Source organism: Macaca nemestrina, chromosome 4 (genome assembly GCF_043159975.1).
Source record: "Macaca nemestrina isolate mMacNem1 chromosome 4, mMacNem.hap1, whole genome shotgun sequence".
Lineage (NCBI taxonomy): Eukaryota > Metazoa > Chordata > Mammalia > Primates > Cercopithecidae > Macaca > Macaca nemestrina.
The window spans coordinates 90,848,114-90,864,208 of record NC_092128.1 but is presented as its reverse complement, the minus strand read 5'-3'; positions in this window follow the sequence as shown (position 1 = coordinate 90,864,208).

Genomic DNA, 16,095 nt, shown 5'->3' with positions numbered 1-16,095 from the left:
TTACAAAACAATCTTAGATAGCATTAAATCCATCCAGGAGAAAAACAAACAGTTACTTGGTATCTTTTTATTAATCAGGTAAAGAGAAAGAAGGAAGGATACTGTATTTTCCATTTGTAAAAAGACCAGGCCAAACACTGTGGCTCATGCCTGTATTCCTAGCACTTGCGAGACCAAGGTAGGAGGATCACCTGAGGCCAGAAGTTTGGGACCAGCCTGGGCAACAGCAAAACCCCATCTCTACAAAAAATACAATTTAAAAAAATAGCTGAGCATGGTGGTGCACATCTGTGGTCCTAGCTATTCGGGAAGCTGAGATGAGAGGATCACTCAGTCTCAGCACTATTTGCTGCGTCAGGAAATCTTTCTCCCTCAAGTGCAATTCAAGAAGCTAGTTTTCTGAGTCCTTAGTGTGAGACTGGCAATGGGCCTGCTTTTCTATAAACTTCTGCAATAAACCAAATGATAAGTAAATGGAACTTCACAGGCAATATCTGCTCTTTGCATACCACTTTACAAATTGCTGATGACATGACGAAACCACCTACAACCCTGTTAAGGCCACACGGGCACCTGACCTAAGAGGACCAGAAGCAGATTTCCTATGACTTCGATCACTCTCAAGCAGGACCTATAACATAGTAGATGCACTTCACCTACTGCCAGAAAGAAGCTGAGGGGAAGAGAGGGACAGAGGAGGAGTTCCCAGAATGCTTGATTGTGAACATTGTAAGGTTAGAATCGAGTGTCATGACCTGCTAGTGAAAAACAACCATGGCAAATTCCTTCAAACATTTCCCGAATGAAACCAGGAAAGCAGGTCCAACTCAGTGGTATTTTCACCTTTCTCAGCCATCTGACTTTTCACTGGAGATCTTTATCTCTTCTTTTGACTGAGTAATAACCCCAAAATGTTGCCCAAGGGGAAAGTAGAACAGCAACAGCAATCAAAGTGAATTGCATGATTCCAAGACATCATCAAAAAATAGGACAAAATGTAAAGGACAACAACCAACGTTGTTGGTGGTATGTTTGTTATTTTTTAAAATACCTAACAGCTTTATTAAGATAATCAACATGTCACAGAATTCACCCTTTCTTTTTATTTTTAAGAGCCCATAATCATTTTTTTCCTCAATATATAGTTCCTGTTTAATGTTTGTTCAAGTATATTCATAATTTGCTGTATATAGAGGAATGCTCTTTGGGATGAAATCGGATATTGTTAGGTTTTTCAAGGTTGAATGGAATGGTGTAGATTGAGGTGAAATAAGAGATTAGTGATCGAGGTTATTTATAAGAGGAAGATACACTTGATATTACATTCCTAAAGCTGTTTTCAAGAGATTTCACTGATAGTTTGGAAGAAAAAGGAAAATCGAATATCCTTTCACACTGTTAGAAAAGGTCTATATTTATTTCTGTTTGATTGCTTAGAAGTTACTGTATGCTTAGGGAGTCCAGGTGCCAGTGAGACAGGTGCAAACCCACTGCACATAATTAATCCACCCACCCTGGGTTCCTGTCTCGAGCAAAGTTTTAAATCCATCTTTAATGAGAGCTCTGTTTTGACTACTTAGTATATTCTGTGTTTATCTAGTAAAAAACTGCATTACTGTCGTCCCCCATTATCTGTAGTTTCACTTTCCATGGGTTCAGTTACCTGTGGCCATCCTTGTTTTGAAAATATTACATCAATACTCTTGTACATTGGGGCCATTATTAAGTAAAAAATTGTTACTTGAATACAAGCACAAGGACACCGTGACACTCAATCTGATAACCAAGATGAGTACTAAGTGATGACCGAAAAGGATAGAGTGAGATTTCATCACACTACTCAGGATGCCATGCAATTTAAAATTTATGAATTGTTTATTTCTGGAAATTTCCATTCACATCACAATGCCTACCTCATCCACCTCACTTCATCTCATCAGGTACGCATTGTATCGTTTCACATTATCACAAGAAGGGTGAGTACAATGCAATAAGATATTTTGAGAGAAAGATCATGTTCACATAACTTTTTTTTTACAGTATATTGTTGTATTTGTTTGATTTTATTATTAGTTATTGTTAATTTCTTACTGAGCCTAATTTATAAATTAAGCTTTATCATAGGAATATATGTGTAGGAAAAATTTACACAGGGTTTGGCACTGTCAGTGGTTTCAGGCATCAACCTCGGGTCTTGGAATGTGTCCCCTGCAGATAGGGGGGATTCTGAGTGACTTAGAAAACAGAAATGAATTTTCTTACAATTCTGGAGGCTAGAAATAAAATCAAGGTTTTGGCAGGGTTGCATTCTTCTGAGGGCCGTGGGGAAGAATATATTTCTGGCCTCTCTCTTTAGTTTAAAGATGGCCATCTTCTCCCTATATCTTTACATGCTCTTCCTTTTATGAGTGTGTCAATGTGTCATGTCCTTATCTCTTTAGGACACCAGTCATACTGGATTAGGGCCCACCCACTGACCTCATTTAAGTTCCCTCCTGAAAGACCCTACCTCTAAATATGGTTACATTCTTAGGTACCAGGAATTAGCACTTCAACATGAATTTGAGAGAGGGTACAATTCGGCCCATAACAAAAATTATTTGGTCAGGATTTTTTTGTTGTTGTTACTAAAATCAACTAATTTGTTCAAATGCATTTGAAACAACCCTGCAATGAGCCTTTTAACATTTCTGCCCCCTTATTTCTCTATCACCAGAAAACTCTCAATGCCTGAGAAATGAGGGGCATTCCAAGCCACAGATTGATCTGAAATACAGAAAGATGATAGACCTACACAGCTGGAACTGCCATTGTTCTTTTAACTCAGGCATGATAAAGAGTCAAACTCTGCTTATGGGAATTAATGGTAAACGATATTGATGTAGTTAATACAAGTTCCAGTCCAGCCTGGGCAACATAGCAAGACTTCATCTCTAGAAACAATAATAAACAAAACAAATAAATAAAAAATAAACTTATTTAATACTCCGAACCTACAGAACATCATAGCTTAGCCTAGCCTACCTTAAAAGTGCTCAAAACACTTATAGTAGCCTACAGTTGAGCAAAATCATCTAACACAAAGCCTATTTTATAATAAAGTGTTGAATAGCTCAGATGGTTTATTGAATACTATACTGAAAGTGAAAAACAGAATGGTTGTATGGGTACTCACTCAAAGTTTGGTTTCTAATGAATGAGTATTGCTTTCACACCACTGTAAAGTCAAAAAAATCGTAAGTCGAACTCACAAATAAATTGGGGACTGTCTGTTCATACTTGTAGATAATTTCCCTTGGGTTTTCATTGTTGCCACTATAGGATTTAAGTGCTGCAGAAAAAGAATTCTCTTTTTCCTGGTGGGGAACTGCGAAGGCAGTCTAAGAACAGATTGTCACTCTTTTGATTTTTTGTTGTTGTTGTTCTTGTTGTTGTTCTTGTTGATGAACACTGGGATGGCTGGGAAGCAAATGTCTCTTACAGAACAAACAAAAACAAGGGGAGGCTTGGATCACCCAGAGAGCACACTCAGCCAAGCATCTGGGAAATTTTTCTTGAAGGGTGTGGTGGTTAAGAAAAAAGACAGGATGTGCTGAACTCCTGAGGAGACCTGGTAGATTATTCTAAGCAGGGATTTGAGAGAACAGGCTAAGAAAATCTCCAACTGAGAACTGCAATTTGAGATAGAAGGCTAAAAAGTTTTTCTCAATTGCCATTTTTCACAGAATTCTTTCAGTGCACTTATGGTGAACAGCCTTTCCTAGTTTGTCCAAGACTGAGGGCTTTCCTGAGACGTGGAATTTTCAGTGCTAAAACCAGGGAAGTTTCAGGCAAACCAAGACCATTGGCCACCATAAGTACAAAACACTGAAGTCTCTGTTAAAAGTAAAAGTGGCAACTGGGAAAGATAACACCATGTCATTATCAGGCTCTTTGTGCTGTAGCTTAAATAATCACCGTGTTAAACCTATGGTAAGCAAAGGACATGAGATATTTTTATAGATGAAGGGAATCATGGAAAGTACCCAGAATGGGCAAGACTTAAAGAAAGTACCAGATGCAAAAATTGACAGGGAGAGATACTGAGGACAAACAGGCTGAGGACCAGACCTGATGCAGCTCACGCCAGTCTGACGTGGATAATTCTTGCAAGGGTATCTGGAAGTTCCTTACTCAATTACCAGTTTCTCTTGACTACAAAACAATGCACTTCATTCCATCAAAAAATAAATACAGCAGTGGAAACAATTTGTAACTTTATATAAATCTAACAGCTAGTTTATCGGAAGGACAAAGTGTTCCTTTTAATTTATGGAAACTAGTATTAGGCTTGTTTATCTGCACAATAAATTTAAAACATAGAGATAGCTTTAACTTGCAAGAGGGAGAGAAAGAGAGAAAGCTAATTGTTTAACTTTTCCATCTTTGCAAAGGGTCTTTGGAAATCCTCCAGATTCCCCAGAGCATGACAGTGACTTAACATGGATACAGATTTTGCAGTTATCAACCAACCCATCAGTTAGCATTTATGGAACACTAATTGGTGTCAGTCCAGGTACTATAAGTGTGAGCAATGATCCAAATCAATTTAAATGAGAATTGATTGTTTTAACTACGGCAATCCAGTCAATGTCAGGCTCTTCTTTCTCTGCTTTTATTTTCCTTCTCTTCCTCTTTTCCCTTACTTTTCTCTTTTTTTTTTTTTTTTTTTTACTCTTTACTTTTTTACTCTTTTTTTTACATTTTGTTTTTTACTTTTTACTCTTTCTCTTCTTTTTTCTCATTGGAATAAAAAAATCAGAGGGCTAGACCTATTATTCTTAGAACAATAGATGAAGTTACTACTTCTGAGAAAACAATGTTAATTGTATATCTATTCTTAGCAAAGCACTATGCTCAACATAAGACATGACTACAGAAAATCTTTCAATTTTTAGGCCATTTTTAATCACATGGAGGACATAGATGAATATTTATACACATGGCATAAAATACAATTGGTCATCAGTTATTGAATTTACATACAGAGAGGCCTTGAATTAACGCTCTCTGTGTTAAAGGATTTCCAAAACATGTTAAACATGAAATGTAATGAGATTTGTTGTCATCGTTACAATTCAGTCCTGTTGCTTCCTTTGTAGTTTTGTGCCACAATAACAGACATGCTTGTGTTAACTGCAAATTGCTTTTTTTAAAAATATATCTACCTTAGCTAGATTAAAACCTGATTTGACAGTTAATCTCAACTATTGCATATAGTAAAAACAGCAGACTTGAAGATTTATTCTTTCTGGACTACCTGCTTCTTAAGTTCCATTTTCCTGTGTACTGGGATTGCAGAGTAAGCACAATCAACAAGCTTTCCTGCCTTCTCAGCCTTATTTGTATATTGATAGCTTCTATACCATTTAGTAGCAAAAACACCTTCAAATGGAAAGTTTCTAAACTCCTAAGCAAGGTTTCTTATTAAATATTACAGTGACAAGTACATTAATGCACTCCTTGATTCCTTGAGGGCAAAGAGCACTTGGAACGCAGCCTTTAAAGCTCTGGGTAAATTCAGGAATCTATCAGCAAGCCCTGACTTAACAGAATTAGCTCAAGTTTATGGGCATGGCTCTTACATTAATAAAGGAGATTGTATTTCCAAAACATTCCGGTGTTTAAAAAAATCTTAGAAAAACTACAACCCTGACTAAACAGTACTCAAGTAGAAATAATTAGATCACTGAGTACTTCACACAAGAAAGGACCTTGAGAGACATCCAATTTATAATTAACTATGAAGATTTGACTTAGACAGAGTTGCTCTTATTATCAGAAAAACCGAAATAAACATTTTGTTGATTGGGAATATAAAAAACGAATATTTTCTTTCTGGATATCAGATAAAGTAATTGGCATGAATTCTTGGGGCGTGGAGGGTCAATATAGCTCCCTAAAACATCCTAACCAATAAAACTATAGACTATCAAAACATATCTGTGAAAGGATTATCTAAAATCATATATTGTATAGTATTATTTAAAATGGCCCTATCAGTCTGCATATTGCAGCAATTTTTCAATAGAAATCTGTAATAGGATAGCTTTTTGTTGTTTTTATTTGTCTATTTTCATGAACAATTGTATTTTCCACATAAAACATACTTTTCATTGTTTGAAGTGCTTTATTGAAAGAGTTTAATAGAATACCTACTTTGAAATCTTGTTATCGTTCCTATGTTTTTCTTTTGGCAGTAATGATGGATTGAATTTATCTATTTATGTATCTTTTCTGGAGGCCTCTGGATTAATACTATGATTTCCTACATGACTGGATAATCTCACTGGTGAAGCAATTTGTGTGATTATCAATCACATTCATACTTGGGTATAACTTTCAGAACCAATTGGCCCAGAAAATATTTAGTAACTCATTGGAAGTCCCAGGCATAAATCAGGAAATGTTAGAATTAAACCCAACTGATGGTTATCCACATTTTATTTTAATGGCCTACATTTTGTAAAACTTGCCACCGTGGAAGGGCATTCCATTTTTGAACAATTCTTTTATGAAGATCTGCCTGTAGTTGAGCCCAAATCTGACTTTTGTACCTTATTCATTCATTTATTCATCATTTAATAAATGCTGACTGAGTGCCTAATCTGTACCACAAATGTTGAAGATAAAATGATATGACTCATTCCCTGTTCTCATGAATTTTGTTTTCAGTGGAAGGAAACTATTTCACTAATGCCCTTCTGCATGTACTTCCTTCAGACATTTGGAGACAACAATCATTCCCTCAAAGTTTTAAAACGTTCCTTCACTAGGCTGCACACCCTAAGTCCCCTCGTTCCAAATAAAGGATTTTCGGATTCTTCCCTGCATGTTGCTTTCATAGTGGGTTGCCTATCTTCCTCTTCAAATAGTTGCCCCAACTAGTGCTAAACCAAATGTCTTGGTGAGGTCTGTCCAGAGCACATTTACCCATTCAGTCATTTATCTGGAAAACTTATTTGGCATCTGTTACAGGTCAGGCAAATGTGAATATGCCCATAATTTCAGAAGTTTATGTTCTAAACTTCATTCAGAAGTTTATGTTCTAAAGGAAGTCCCAAATGATTGAACAAGACAATTGCTTCTCTAATTGTGGGCAACATAGTCCCGTTAATTCAGCCTGTGCTTTGCAAATAAGGAAATGGGTCTTGATGGGCTTGTGACTCAACTTTTTCTTTTGTGTTAGTTTAAGGAGTTGTGGCCCCAGGCATAGGCCCAAATACAACAAAATTCACTGAAATAAGCAAATAATCTGCAACTTAAAAGAAATAATACAAGTTGCAAAATAATAAGTTTTTAGTAGGTAGAGTGGAATGATTGCAATATAATCCTCTTCAGGGTTGAGGTAAGCTAAATTGATAGAGTTATAATCAGTATTAGTTTGAAAATAGCAAAGTCTATACAAATATTTATGGTAGAACCAACTAGACTTACATGTTGCCATCATTGTTAATAACATTTTGTTTTGTTTCTTCCTTCTGCTCTCAAGTAATGACAGCTTCTGAATCTGTAACACAGTCCTATCATTGATATCTCAGAACTAAATGTCCCTTCTCTACCCTCTTGGTCTCTTTAAAACTGGTAGAAGTTTCCTCCCTACCTTGTCTTCTGTGTTAATACTCTCTATTTTGAGAATAATCCATACTTATTCTACAAGAGAGAATTAGTAATCATCGTAGTTTTAGTCATTTGTTCACTTATGCATCTACTCATATTATTTTATTTATTCATTAAATTTTAAAAAAATGAATTTAGTGCTTGGTCCATGTTTGGAATTCAGTTAATTTTTGTGACATGAGTGAATAAATGGATGAGGACCTAATCAAGCTCATGTATTTGTAGATTATAATATTCATTGCTTAGTAGATAAGAGCAAGACCAGGGTTTCTCGCAGCTGGAGGAAGCTGTAAGTCTGTGATAGAGAGGTGATGCTGGCAGTGTCAGGAACATCACAGAGGGTACAGGCCAATGAGTGGCAGGCTAGTTGTATCTCTGATGTAATTCTGGCCTCTCCAGTGGCTAATAAGTACCATGATGATATACCTGTAACAAAGCCAGGGACTCACAGTAAGTTATTTGGTGAATTTTAATATTTCTTTAAATCTATCTCATGATTAATTTGAAAATGCTTCATATTGCCTCATAACATGTGTCAGTATTGATTGGTTTTTGTGCTTGTACCTTACTAGTTATTAAATATTTTAGATATCACCCCTGCCATCATGAGATCTGCTTTTAGCTCAGGCACCATTTGGGAATGGCCCTTCCCACAAGAGATCCATGCTCCTCCAACTTCCCAGCTGGTTGGAGAAAAGGGCACAAGTGCTCAGGTTGGTGAGCAGCATTTCCAACTTGATAGAACAGGCAGATGTCATTTCCAGGGTGATAAATTTGTAGGCAGCCAAGTTTTGCAAGATGAAAAGAGCTTATAGACATTTATTGCTAAATGTTATTGCATACATTTTGGAGAACTGTATAAGCAGAGATTAAGAAGTAAGGATCCAGGCACAGAGAAATTTTCATTCCTCAAAGGGAAAAGAACAACATGGGAAAACAGAAATCAGATGAGAAGGAATTTAGGTGGGTCTAAGCAGAGGCTTACCTTCATCACTGGTTATCACTAGCACCTTAGTAAGAAGAAACCAGAAACTGTAGAGTAATTTCATAAATCTGGTAGAAGCAGTTATAAGGATATAATTTTATGCCACATTTGCCTCTATAGTACTGTGAGTATGGCAGGATGAGTTTCCTAACCCTCCTCACAACCAGTTCACGAAATTTAACCTCCTCTTGGAGTATGTTGCATATCAAAGTTCAAATAGTAAGAAGGGGTTGTTTTATCATGGCAAATCACATTGAAGAACTGATAAAACATATTCTGTACAACAATACATACAAGATCTGATGGCAAGAGGGTGGCTACATTTCATGGAAAGTGTTTGATTACCCTTTAGACAGTGTGCCTGGAGACCAGCCCATATAGAACTTGTTTCTTTCCAATGCTCAGAATCTAAAGCTACTGGGCCCCTATCATCACCAAAATCCATGGTACAGAGGATGACTGACAAGCCATGAGGCAAAACCAAACAAAATAAGAAGGAGGGCGTTAGTGGAGAGTGACTGGGCACCAAGGTTGAGGGTTTTTGGATGAGGAAGGTGAAAGTGCAGGACCCTTGTGATATCTTATCTTGATTACAAAGTTGGCCATTTGGTGCACTTGAAATATCCAGGACTAATGTTCTTTGCTGTTGGAATAGTTTGCTAGGGTTGCCATAACAAAGTACTACAGACTAGTTGGCTTAATCAACAAAGTTTATTTTCTCACATTTCTGAAGAAGCGAGTCCAAAATGAAGGCGCTGGCAGGTTGGTTTCTCGTAAGGTTTCTCTCTCTGACTTGCAGATGGCTGCCCTCTTGACACCTCTTCACATTGTTGACTCTTTGTGCACTCAAACCCCTAGAATTTCTTCTTCTTCTCTGAAGGATGCTAGTCAGATTGGATTAGGACCTCATTTTAACTTAATTATCTCTTTATAAACCTTATCTCCAAAATGCAGTTATATTCTGAAATAATGAGGGCTCAGACGTCAACTTATGAATTTTGGGGGGGGGGAACAATTCAGCATACAAAATTGCCATGTATGGCGTTCAAGAGACAAGTTGAATACTCCAGAGAAGATACACCCAGATTCCAGAAAATTCTCCAGGCATGGAGTTACATGTGGCTGGGGTTACAGGAGCACACACAGAATTGCCAGTCCTAAGTGTAGACTATAGCAAGTTCACCAATCTTTTGTTGTCTTCATGCAATTCTGAATTATACACCTTTCCAGATGTTGTTACAGATATTTAGGTTGGTTGACTCTAATTTCAATGTTTCATCAAAATGTCCACAGCCAAGAGGAGGTATTGCATGATGAGTAAGCCCCTGTAGCGAAGACTGTCTTCATAAGGTTTGTTTCTCTGAGTGAGCTATGCATTCATCTTAATTTGGCATTGCGAAAGGCAAGACTCTCTCTGGCTTTTGGTTGCAGAACTCTGTAAGGATGTATTTGAAAATAGAAGCAAATTAAAAGGCTAATAGTCTGCATGTCACTCATTTTTAAACCTCTTACTTTTGTGAAAATCACATGAAGTAATGTAAGCAAACGTGATTTACAAAACTTGAGTGACATACACATGTGTATTATCACTTTGTAGTTATTTTGGCTCCAGTCGTGGGGCTCCTGGAGTTCCTCTAGTATTAGAATGAGTTATAAACCAGTACTCTTATTGTCATCTTTAACTTCAGACTTACAAGTCTTAATAGGAATAATAAGATATTAATCTTTCCACTTGAAAAATCCATACTATATGTTTTAGATGGGATGACAATAGAGTTCTGGAGAAACATCACTCCAGAAGCCACCGAGTTATTACTTATGATTGCTTATGTTTTAGTCACACAAAATAGGCATGGAAAATGAAAAATTTGTGTCAAAAGGAATAACATGCCTTGGGGAGTTATTTTATGAGGCTAAAAGCATGAATAATGCAACAAGTCAGAAAGGCAAAATAATTTGTAGTTAACAGGAGGATGTTTGCGAAAGAACTCCAGTGACGGGGGACTTAGTAGGAGGCTTTGTTGGGTGACAGAATTTCAAGAGAAAGGAAGAGGATGTTCCACTGGCATTTTCTCAGGCCAAAACTCAGAGCTGGGCTGAGAGAAGATAAAGAGGGCTTGTAAGCACAGGAGAGTAAGATAGGCGGGGACAGGAGTATTGGAAAGGCCAGAGCAGCGGATGGGCAATAGCCCTAGTGGCTCAGCAGGACTAGAATCCAAGAGCATTTGGAATTCTTTACCCTTCTCTGGTGGACCTCCCTTGTCCTAGATTTTCATGATGTTTTAGCAGTTGGTTCTCTGTGTGTGAATACTTGGTTTTGTTTATATCTCCACTCCGCTTTTATCATGTCAATTTTTCATTTCTATTTAAGAAGTATCCTATCTGCATTAAAGATGATAAAATACATAATAAGATACACAATAGTCTTTGCCTTACAGGAATCTGTTATTTAAATATGTGGTTGTCCTTCACAGTCATATCTTATACTCACATTTGTCATATGCCCTAACATCTAGGGATATCATTTATATACCTAAAGATAGCACTCTCTTACTGAAAACTAGAACAAAACATGATGTCAGGGAAGAAAGTAAAGTAATATGGATTTGAATAATAGATAACCTCTCAAAAACTTTTTTTTTTTTTTTTTTTACGGAGTCTCGCTCTGTTGCCCAGGCTGAAATGCAGTGGAGTGATCTTGGCTCACTGCAAGCTCTGCCTCCCGGGTTCATGCCATTCTCCTGCCTCAGCCTCCTGAGTAGCTGGGACTACAGGAACCCACTACCATGCCCAGCTAATTTTTTTGTATTTTTAGTAGAGACGGGGTTTCACCGTGTTAGCCAGGATGGTCTCAATCTCCTGACCTCGTGATCTGCCTGCCTCGGCCTCCCAAAGTGCTGGGATTACAGGCATGAGCCACCGTGCCCGGCCCCTTCAAATACATTTTTAAACATGTAAAATTATTGTGCATTACCTATGACTGCATGCATACGTGAGTAGTAAAAGTATATAAGACATGCGTAGGGATGATGTATGGCCATTTCAGAACAGTGGTCACATTTAGTAGAAAGAAAAAGCAGATGGTAGTAAGGCATTAACTGTTTTTATAATGTTTTTTGTTTTTGTTTTCTAAAGGGGCTTTAAACCATATTTAGCAAAGTATTAATATATGTTTAATTTAGGTATTTTTGTACACGAGTACTTGCATTAACAGTAGTATATCCCATACATTTCTATATGTTTGTTTTATCTAAGTAAAAATGAATTAAAAAATCAACAGACAAAGCCTAAACCCACTTTTTCTGCTAAGAGTTTCCTCATCAAGCAGAATCTCAAATCACTCACAGCTAATATTTTCATTTAGTAGTTGGGAAATATTCTTCCATCTGGCATTGAGGTAAGGATGCTATTTTTAGGACAATACATTATTATGTATTACTGTTTTATAAAGGATAACACATATGCCATGAAGATAGTATGCAAGGGGCTGAGAAACTTTGAAAGTGCTACAGGTTTCTTCTAAAACATTAAAATTGCACAAAACTATGTAAATGAATTACTTCCCTTACAGGAAGGTATGTGGTAGTCAAATAATTTTGAAAGTAGGATCAGAAAACTGGGTTCTAGCTCAGTTCTGCTAGTAATAGTGTAAGCATGGGCAAGGCGGTTAACTTCTCTGGTTCTTCACCTCTTTATTTGTAAATGAAGATATTCTTTCTAGCTCTGAGTCCTCTCAGTAGGTGGGAGAGTAGCAGAGTGTAAAGGGAGTAAGTTCAGAAGTCAGACTAGGGCATCTAAGAGCCTTTACAGTCCCCATCTTACAGGGTGTTTATGAAAAATTTATAGAATAATACAAACAAGTCCTTAAAACAGTGACTGGCAAATATAAAAGGGCTCAGCTTTTTAAATTGCTGTGTTGAAGTGTTGTGATTCAGTATACTCAGAACCATGATAGGCTTGTGAAAGATTATAATACCAAATACATTGTTTTAGTTGATCACTTGTATTTTTCCACTATTTTGTTGCATCCCAGAATTGAAAGATATAATAAGTGTAGTACATGAGATAATTACTAATCCATATAGTCTCTAAGAAGAGTGAGGTGGTGAGGTTCATCCTCAGTCTAGAAGAGGAGCCCAGGGATGAGACATGCCAGTGATGAGGCTTGGACTGAGTCTAAAGGGATTTAACGAATAATATGGAAAACTAGCTTAGTCTTAGTGGCCATTCTTACCTTAGTCTCTTCTCAGTTGTCAGTGCTAATTATTGGAATGAAATAACAAAGTCCTAAGTAATTTTAGCACTAACAAAGAGAGTTCTAGGTTATGGGAAGAATCTGACTTAATTCTTTACAACCTGAGGCATGGATTGATAATTTATTTCTTAAGCAGGAAGTTTATTGCCAAAATTTGCCTTCCTCTACTTAAAAGTATGAACTCTATTTCTTTCTAAAGTTCAAATACTCTTCCCAAACAAGCGGTTTGTAATCCTCTTTGCCAGGAATCTCTCTGCATGCTCATCACTTTTCTCTTGCCCAGTGAGGAAATGCACTTGGTTTTGCGCTTCTTAGATTGAACCAGGAGAATTTAGCTCTCACCAACAAAGAGGAAACCAGCCTTGAGCAGAGGCTTACGTCACTGTCTAGAATTATCAATGCCTTCCCTCTAGAGGAAAGGCACTTTCTCTTGGAGAGCTAACCATTAAATTAGATCCTTCTAGAAATTATACTCTGGAAGAGTTTATTCAGAGTCTCTGGCTTACTGGGCAATATGGTGAACTGCAATCAGCAAAGTTTCCCAGGCAGGTGGATCTAGGTTGGCTCTCTCTCCTGCAAGCTACTGAGATTATTGTGGCAAATTACTTACCTTCCCTGAGACTATTTTCTTATTTGTAAAATTGGAATAAAAATGAACCTACCTTATTGGGTTATTGCAGGGATTAACATGATAGTTCATTTACAGTATTTAGCAAACTAACCAATCAAATGAGCTTTACTTATGTGTGTGTTGCACATAATTTGGTATGTCTATATTAGTTCTCATCCCTTTGCCCTTTCTTCTCTTTCCAAAAAGTAAACCACAGTGTCTCAAAATAGTAATATTAATGTTTTATATTTGTTCTCTAGAAAATATAAAGAGAAAATTCAATATAACCTCAAATATATTGAGATATACTGACTCTTCAAATTCAGTATAATCTCAAACAGTAGATATAAAACTCAAAATTTTATTTGGTCAAGAGAGAGAATACTACTGTGAAGAGAATAGAATGGCACACAGTGTTCTTTTATATCAAGCCAGCTGTTTAGGTAAGTAAGGGTGTTTGTTTCCCCAGTCCACATTTTTACTTCATTAACATGTTGTTTCTGTGAGGATCCCAACATGCCTTTACTGATAACCTCGAACGTGGCCTCCTAACATCTGAGGTTTTGTTGTGTTTAATTTTGTAGTTGTGCACATTTCTCATGTTGTTTGATGTAAAAGGATTTTGAATGGAGATGGTTTTTAATGAGTTAAGTGATCTCAGAAATCTGATTGAGAATCCAAATTGAGGTATTTTTTTCCCTTTTTGGTCCCATACTAATCATTTTATTCACCTGAGCTGACTCTCCAGTCACAAACTAATCAAGTCTTTGAAACGCTTTCATTTCCTCTTTTATTCCGTCTTTCGCAAGGAAGCAGGAACAGAGTACTAGTTTTGACAGAAAGGAGCCACTGACTTCTGCTTTTACATCATGGTCCTCTCTGTATTCTCAGTGTGACATTGCTCTCCGAAGAGATGGCTAGAAAGCAGCTCCTGTGGGAGTGGCTCTGAATATCTGGTAACTTTTCCATTGCTGAGGCATTTCTAGAACTCAAGTATTTTCTTCTGTTACCCTTATGTAGATTAAAAAACCACGGAATATTCAGACCTCTCCTGGAAATGACAGCGGTGAAACTATAGATAGCTAAAGAGACGAAGGACATAACTGTATGTTCTATAATGTATTGATACCAGATAAATCGAATGAGAATAGATTCCATAAGTGATTCTCATTTTTTCTTTTCTGTATATCTAGCTACCTTAATCATAGTAATAATAAAAGTTTCTTAAACACTAACTGTATGCCAGGCATTTCTACTGTCTTAACATTCATAGTACCTACCTCTGAGGTGTAGGTACTATAATCTTACGCACTTTATCTATGAGGGCACTGAAACACAGAGAAGTAAAGTAAATAGTTTATAGTCACACAGCTTGTAAGTTTAAGTGATAGGCCCTGAAATTTAACTTGAGTCTTTGGACTGTAACTCCAGCAGAACCAGATTTGGAGACTGTACTTGCAAAAGGCTGCAATTTGTCCAAAACTGCTGCTGCTTCCAAATGTCATTTGGATTGTGTGAACAAGATAGTTTTGAAAAGGGAGCTCCCCACTGAGATACAGGCTTTCTTTAGAATAGCCTTGCCTCAGCTCCAATTACTTTAGTGTTTCGCACACGCAGTGAGGCTCCTAACTCTCTCTCAATCTCAGATGGCTGTAGGGATTATTAGAAAAGGCATATGCGATATTAGGGTACTATCTGAGGACCTATTATAAAAAGATTATTTTCTAAATTTATTATAAATTTTCTCTGGCATGTACTAGATATGTTTGCTATTTTAATGCCCAGCTGTTTTTTTCAAGGATTCATTCTTTTAGGAAAATAAATAGCAAGGTGCAACAGAGAATGCATATTTTCACTTTTTCAATGTGTATACTTTATCATATGTATAAAAAGATAAAAACATTTTGTTTTGGTGCTAAAAAGGAATTACAAGAAGAACCTTAAATCACAGAAGTATGCTATGTGTAAGCAAGTCACAATAGAGAAATGAAAAAGGAGACTGTGAATCAGAAATACTTGGAGGAAACTCATTTTTCACCCTTCCTTGGTAATAGGCAGTAAATGAAAGGGCTTTTCTAGGTATAGCTCAGAGGGAAATGAAAAGGGCTTTCTTAGGGAGAGCTCAGAAGGAAACAAGCAGTGATATCATTTATTCCATGAGGAAAAATCTAGTTAATGGTAACAAGAAGGTGACCCTTCGTCATTGAGGACATTTTCTCCTTTTCTTGTGACACAATACAAGACACCCTGTGGATTTTTTTTTTTTTTTTTCAGAAATGTGAATTCATGAAAACAAACGTACCTTTCCTCAGATCCTGCATGGGAACTATGCTGGGGCATGAAATGTTCTACTGGGCTACCATTTCTTTCAGTGAAGTTAATGATCATCCATCTTTACAACAACATGGGTTAAGAGAGCACCTGGAAAGTCCCTATTTCCTGGTTTCTGTGACTCAGTAGACTTACAGATATTTTCACATCATAAAGCATCTATGCTTTATGCTTCATCTAAGACCTTAGAATATACCTTAAACAAACTGTAACTGCTATCATACATGGAGACCTGCATCTATCACTCTCTTTGAA